Raw genomic sequence first — 8,277 nt, forward strand, 5'->3', positions numbered from 1 at the left:
AGTTGTCCATAACTTCGCTTGACTAACAAGTTCGCCTGTTAAGCGAACTTGTCAGTAACTTCGCTTAAACATACAAAACATAATTAAACATTACAGACTCGATAACAGACACTAGATTATGAACTACTGACACTATGCACCAACATAATGTCTCTATTATTAGGGTTTCTATAAGGAATGTCAGGTGTCAGGGCAGGCCTATAAAAGAAATAATTTAGGGCACGCCTTGAGAGAGACACGAGACACACATAGACCTAAACCTGATTGTGATTTTGATGGCTGACTCATTCCTGCACGGAAATCTTCCATAAAATCCAAACATTCCATTCTGAAAACCCTAATTGATTTTCGTTGTATCTGACTTAAAACTAATGGAAAACTTTTGAGTTATGGTATGTGTTTGTTACCTTTGTGTCTATTAAGCAACATTTAGGGTGTTAGTATGTCCGCCATTAATACTCTATTGTTCTTACCCTAAATAGTAAGTTGTTAACCTTCTTGTCAACACTTAATGTGTGGGTCGTTAACCTTTTCAAATGACCAATGCACTCATTGCACCCATGGGAAACTTATCCACAAAAAATCAACAACAAATTCCTATAATAGAAGAGCCAAGTGAGCATGTTGGTGATACACCAAGGAGTTTTGTTGCTGGAAGTTCAAGTAATCACGGTGGAGAATCAAGATTTAATTTCCAGCTGATTGATGACAATGACACATCCTCTAAGGCAATTGGGCATGCTCATTATAGTGGTGGCAATTCTAATCAAGTAAATGAGTACCAAGTCTTGTTCGCAATGTTTACTGATTCATATAATGCCTTTGTTGCCAAGAATCTGGCCCATACCAGTGTTGTTCCAGAGGACCTTGAGCAAATTGATGCAGATGACCTAGAAGACATGGATCTAAAATGGCAGGCTGCCATGCTAGCCTTGAGGAGCAAGAGATTGTTCAATAGAACAGGAAGGTCCTTTATGTCTGGTCCTAATGACAGGATTGGATTTGATAAATCAAAAGCAATTTGCTACAACTTTTAGCAACCATGACATTTTGCAAGGGAGTGCAATCAACCAATAAACTTCCAAAACAATCAGTTTGCTCAACCAGGAACCAGAATCAAGGCCAACAGAGTTTAACAACAACTACAACAACCAACAACCATATAACCATCAAGTTATCCCCCAACACTAGAACTTTCAAAGAAATAATCAGAACCCTCCACAAGCTCCTACAAACACCAACAGGAACAATGTCAATCATCCCAGAAATCAAGGAAATGTTGAAGTAGCTGCTCAATAAGAAGGTGAATTTGATTGGAGTGATCATGCCAATGATATTGAGAAGGCAATGTGGCTTTCATGGCTAAAATTGAAAATGAAGCTGAATCATCTACATCTCAGGTACTTTCAAACTCAAAACTTGAATTACTTGAAATGATTGACTCGCTAAGAATGACAGTTGGTAAGCTTGAAAGTGAATGCTTTAAGAAGCAGAGTATGATTAAAGTGTATGAGGCTAGTGACATGACCTATGAAGAAAGAATAAAAAGCCTAGAACAAGACTATATGGACAGTTACATGGTACAATCTAGGTATGATAGATGGGTTGAAGAAGATGTTTCTTTAAGAGAAAGTGAAGAATACCACACTTCAAGTTGAAAATGAGTTCTTGAAAAATCTAGTTTCAACTGGAAACATCTGTGGGAAGCTTAACAAGATCAAAGAAGAAAATAAATACAAGGTTGTTCCTCCACCTTTCAATGACAACTACTCATTGAAGGTTGACAAAGAAAAGAGACACGAGACACACCTAGACCTAGACCTGATTGTGATTTTGACGGCTGACTCATTCCTGCACGGAAATCTGCCATAAAATCCAAACATTTCATTCTGAAACCCTAATTGATTTTCGTTGTATCTGACTTAATTCTAATAGAAATAGTTTGAGTTACAGTATGTGTTGGTTACCTTTGTGTCTATTAAGAAACATTTAGGGTGTTAGTGTTTTCGCCATTACTACTCTATTGTTCTTACCATAAATAGTAAGTCCTTAACCTTCTTGTGAACATTTAACGTGTGGGTTACGAAAGTGGTATATTGAGTGATTGAGTGATATATACGGGACCGAAAAGTGGTATCAAAGCTTGTTCCTGCTATTTGGGTAAAGAATTGTTGCTAAATATTGCTGATTTTAAAGATGAAGAGTGACGTCAGCTGACAACTGTTCCATTGATTTGTGACGCCAGCTGTCATGTTCTTCATTTTTACCAGATCTGCAATATTTGTGAGGTTTAAAAGTGTCTTCTTTCTCTAATCTGCATTAAAGTTTTCATTTTTATTATATCTTGCTCTAAACCGACCAGATATATCAGATCTGAGGATTTCATCCACAGATCTGATTATTTTTCAAAAGAGTGTTTAAGATTTTATTTAAGTTTATCAACTTTTCTCTGTTTTTCAAAATATATCAAAAATACAAAAAGATGCCTGGTTCTCTGGATGAGCAAGAGGTGTCTACTAACAAGATACCTAAATTGTACGGACAGGAAAATTATTAAATGGAAAGTGTTGTTTGAAGCCGCATTTTGCTATAATGATGTTGATATGTGGCATTCAATCAAGAATGAACCCTATGTGCCATATGGAACCAACAATAATCAGACTGTTGAGGCCAGAATGAAGAAGGATGGCAAAGCCTTAGCCATGCTGAAGTTGGGATTATCATGGGAGATTTTGACTAAAGTTGCTCACCATACAACAACCAAAGCCATGTATGATGCTTTGTTGGAGATGTTTGAAGGAAATACGAAACTGAAGAATATCAATAAAGAAAGGCTGAAGCAACAACTTGATCGATTCAAGTATTAAGATGGTGATAGACTGATATCTGTATTGGAAATACTTCTGACTATTGTCAATGAAATCAGGACAACTGATTATGCAGTCACAGATTCTGATCTGAATATAAAATTACTTGTTGATTCAAAGATTTGACATGATATGACTAAGGGAGATTGGAATCTTCTCTACACTCCTCAGAAATGGCTAATTATGGATACCGAGCACACTTGGACCTCTTAGCAAGGATTACTTGTCCTATCAAGGTATTTTGCTCTTCGAGCAAAGTTATCTTCTTGAAGTCTTCTTAAGTGTCAATCCGAGCAGGGTCCACTTTGTCTAGCAAAGGTGTTCTTCAAGTCGAGCACAGTTTGTTTACTAGCAAACCCTTGACTAAACAAAGCTTTTGAAGCCAAGTATTTGGAAGATCTAGCAAGGTTTGATTAATAAACAGTAATCCGAGCATACTAGTGAAAACATGATCAAGAAATATTCTAAGGACTTTCTCTAGCAAGGTTCAACTCCTAGCAAGCTACAGTGTTCATAGCACAAGTCAAACAGTGTTCCTAGCACACTTTGGCTTGCTTAATAAGTTATTCTTTAACAAAGAGTTGAAGGGATTCATGAAAAACAGTTTGCTCGTAGGACCATATGGAGAAAAGTTTGCTATGGTCAAGAAGATTGAAGTCTGCTAGGTGAGTATTTTCTAAGGAAAATACTCTAAGTAAATTCTACCCGGAGAACTGTTTAGCAGCACACTTCAAGGTTACCAGGTCTGCTCGAAGAAGACAAAAGACACAAAGTCTACCCGGAAGACGTGTTTTTACGCTTAGAATGTTTTGTAATATGTTTTATGATTACGTACCAATCATTAGGGTTTCTAAAAGAAATGACAAATGTCAGGAGGCTGGCCTATAAATAGAATGATATAGGGCACGCCTCCAACGAACAAATTTTGCCACTTTACACTTTTCAGACATACTGAATATTCCTGAGTGAGTGTGACGGTTGTTCTAAGATTAGTACGGATAAACATTCCTTACAAGAAACTCTAATTGATATACATTTGTATGAAACATTCTATAAATGGAAATCTTTTGAGTTATTATTTGTGTTTGTTACATCTAATAATCTTTAGGCAACAGATAGTGTTTGTTGGTGATTCTGCCGTTAACTAACATCTATTCTTACCCTAAATAGCAAAGTCATCAACCTTCTTGTCGACACAGTTACTGTGTGGGTTGTGACATTTATTGTGTGTTTGAGTGATCAATACGGGACCGGCAAGTGGTATCAGAGCTGGTTTGTTGTTGTTTGGGTGAAGAATCGTTGCTTATTGTTGATTATTTGAAGCTGAAGAATGACGTGAGCTAAGTATTGTTCCATTGGATCCTGACGTCAGCAACTCTGTTTTTCTTCATTCTTCCAGATCTGCAATATTTGGTGTTTTCTTTCACTTGTTTTACTAAAAGTTTGCATTTTTATTATTAGATCTTGCTCCAATCGAATCAGATACATCAGATCTGAAGATTTATCTCTCAGATCTGATTGATTTTTTAAATTTGATTTTAAATTTGTTTAAACTTTTCTCTGTTTTTCTTTAAAATCAATTTACAAAGTACCAAAATATGTCTGGTTTTGAAGAGCAAGAAGTGTCTACTAACAAAATTCCAAGATTGTATGCAAAGGAAAATTTCATCAAGTGGAAAGTGTTGTTTGAGGCTGCAGTGTGCTATAAAGACGTTGACATGTGGAACTCCATCAAGAATGGTCCATATGTGGCTGAAGGTGCAAACCCTAACCAAGCCGTGGGAGATAGAATGAGGAAGGTGGATGACAGTGCCCTTGCTATGATCAAGCTGGGTCTGTCTTAGGAAATCTTAACAAAGGTTGCACATCATACAACAGCCAAAGCTAAGTATGATGCAATCCTTGAAATGTTTGAAGGCAATTCAGAGCTGAAGAACATCAAAAAAGCAAAGACTCAAACAACAACTTGATAGGTTCAAATATAAATATGAGGAATTGAAATCAATTCTTGATAGAAGCTATAGTGAATGATCTCAGACTCACTGATTATGTAATGACTGATTCTGATTTGAACACTAAACTGTTGTCATCAATGCCAAAGGAGTGGTATACAGCTAGCAAGTTCATTCTTCAGAAACCAAATTATGAACAACTCAAGCTGGATGATGTAATTTGCTTTCTTCAAGTTGCTGAGATAGAAATGATTAAGAACAAAATGATAAAGGAAGAGAAACCATGTTTCCCGGTGTCCAAAGCACTTATTGCACCTATGAGAAACTTGTCCACCAAAAACTAGCAACAAATCCCTATCATAGAAAAACCTACTGAACATGGTGTTGATACACCTAAAGCATTTGTTGGTGGTAGTTCAAGTAACCAAGGAAGCCAATCAAGGTTTAATGTCCAACTCATAGATGACAATGATTCTGCCTCCATGGCAAGTGGACATTTACATTATGTTGGTGGAAACAATGGTCAAGATAGTGAAACTCAAGCATTGTTCTCTATGTTTACAGAGTCTTACAACGCATTTGTAGCCAAAAACATGGTCAAGGAAGATGATTTGGAACAGATTGATGTTGATGATCTTAAAGACATGGACTTGAAGTGGAAGGCTGCAATGCTGGCACTTAGAAGCAAAAGGTTGTTTAATAGGACTGGAAGGTCTCTAGTGTCAGGTCCAAATGAGAAGATTGGGTTTGAGAAGTCTAAGGCAATCTGCTACAATTTCCAGCAACCAGGACACTTTGCTAGAGAATGCAACCAACCAAGAAACTTCCAAGTGAATCAGTACCATAACCAACGACCAAGGAATCAGTACCAATACCAGCAAAACTATCCAAGAAACAACAATTACAACAACACCAATTTTAACAACTACCAGCAGCCAGAAATGAACAATCAGCAAGTTGTACCTCAGAACCAAAATTACCAAAGAAACAACCAAAACCCTCCAAATGCTCCCAACAACCTCAACAGAAACAATTAAAATCAGCCCAGAAACCAAGGAAATGTAGCACTTGCTGCACAACAAGAAGGGAATTTTTATTGGAGTGATCATGCAGATGACATCACCAAGGCCAATGTTGCATTAATGGCAAAAGTTGAAAATGATGCTGAATCTTCTTCTTCACATGTACACCCAACCTCCACACTTGATTTACTTGAAACAATTGATGCATTGAATGTGAAAGTATGTAAGTTGGAGAGTGAATGCTTTAGAAAATAGAGCATGATAAATGGGTATCAAGAAAGTGATATAATTTATGAAGAAAAGATCAGAAGCCTTGACTATGACTGTGTAAATAGTTATAGAACTCAGTCAAGATATGTGACTGAAATTGATGGCCTTAGAAAATGGTTGTTGAAGAAAAGGTGAAAAATACCAAGTTACAAGTTGAGATTGAGTTTCTAAAGAACTTAGTATCTGCTGGAAACATTTGTGGTATTTTGAACAAGATAATAGAAGAAGATAAATACAAAGTTGTTCCATCACCATTCAACAACAACTATTCTCTTAATGTTGACAAAGAAAAGAAAGATGGATATCTTCAACAACTTGAGATGTTTTTCAAGATAAAGAAGAATTCATTGACAACTACAGAATGGTTGAGGCTAATAAAGATGGAGAGTTTGTTGTGAAGGAAGAAGTAACGGATGATAAGTCAATTGGTGTGCAAGTTTCTGAAGATGACTTCAATGATGATTATCTGAATGTGGATGATTGAAGTGACTTAAGTGATCAAATCTCAGATGAAGAAATCCAAGCTACAGAAAGAAATAGAAGACAGAAGAAACCTGATTCAATTGACAAATTACCTGTTCTGCCTAATATGACTCCCAAAATGATAAAAAATAATGAAAAGATGAGAAGAGAACATGCTTCTTTTGACATATGTGAAAGGTCAAAAGTAAGCTACAATGTTGTTAGGCCACCAAGCAAGACTGTTTTAAAATAATTATTTTTAATTAAAAACAATTTTTTTGAAGATTTTAGTAGAATATTTATAAATGCTTTTAGTCAATTGACTGTTTGACTAGTCATAGTAAAGTGACTACTATATAAAAGTGACCAAATAGTAAACAGAGAAATTGACTAGATATTATATTTTAATTGTTTTATTATCTTTTTTATGTTTTCTTGCATAAGATGAGTGTTGATTTTTTTTCTTTTACTACTTTTCACTTCGATTTATTAATTATATAGTTATAAACTGTGTCTAACTGTTTTTATTATATATCTTTTTGTTATTAAAAGTACTAAAAATATGGTATGTGTATATTGAAATTACTTAAAAAAATACTATTATAAAAGTAACTACAAACCTTTTATAAAATGTTTGTAGTCCATTCAATCTTTAACTAGTCATTGTAATAATGACTACTCTATAATTAGTAATGAGTAGCAAAAAGAGACATTGACGAAGTCACTATTTTTTTTTTATTTTAATTGTCTTTCTTTCTTGAAGAAGAAGAAGAGTTTCAACTTTTTTTCTTTTTTTTTTACTATCTTTGTCTTTGATTTGCTAATTTTTATAGTTATAACTTGTGTCAAATGTTTTTGTGGTATATCTTTTGTTATTTTAAATACTAAAATTTGGTTATTGTATATTGAAATTATTTGTGAATAGTTTATAATAAAAAGAACTACAAGTTTTTCATAAAGTGTTTTTAGCCCATCTAATGTTTGAAGTCATAATTGCATTGAATACTCAATATAAATGGGTAATTAGTAAAAAAAGAAACTGACAATACATTATATTTGGTTATTTTATATGTTTTCTTGTCTGTTTTTTTTCCTTTTTTTTTTTTTGCAAAGGTAGAGTTTTGATTTTTTTTTTACTATTTTTTTCTTTAATTTGGTAATTTATATAGTTATAAGTTGTGTCTAATTCTTTTTGTTATATATCATTTGTTATTTTAAGTACTATAAATGGTAAATGTAAACAAGAATTATTTATAAACATTATACAATATAAGGTACCTTGTATACATGAAGCTCTCGCCTCACACTTGAGGCTCTCGCGTTGATGTTTGGGACTTAAATGTTTCAGAGCGCCTAACGCTCTTTTACACCAAGTACAGAACCACAGTCACAGCAGCAGTCACTGTTTTAATTTACTAGATGCAACCACAACCTTAAACGCTTGTAGATAATCAAAATGTTGGACAGGTAATGGTAACGGGATTCGTCGAGGGTTTGATGCAATATATTGGCTAAGAATTTTCCCAAAGTTTTACATGAGGTATCAACATTGACTATGAGTGCAGTCCAACCAACCGACTATAAATGGGGTTACGAGTGAATGCAGGTAACTAAGATTTTTGGAATGTAATAAAGTTTTACTTTTTTCCCAAGTGTATGCAATGTAACCTAAAGTTTTACTTTTTTCCCAAGTGTATGCAATGT

Source organism: Bidens hawaiensis, unplaced genomic scaffold (assembly GCF_021521415.1).
Source record: "Bidens hawaiensis isolate Kalapana, Puna unplaced genomic scaffold, B.hawaiensis_p1.1 tig00042047_1, whole genome shotgun sequence".
NCBI classification, from domain to species: Eukaryota; Viridiplantae; Streptophyta; class Magnoliopsida; order Asterales; family Asteraceae; genus Bidens; species Bidens hawaiensis.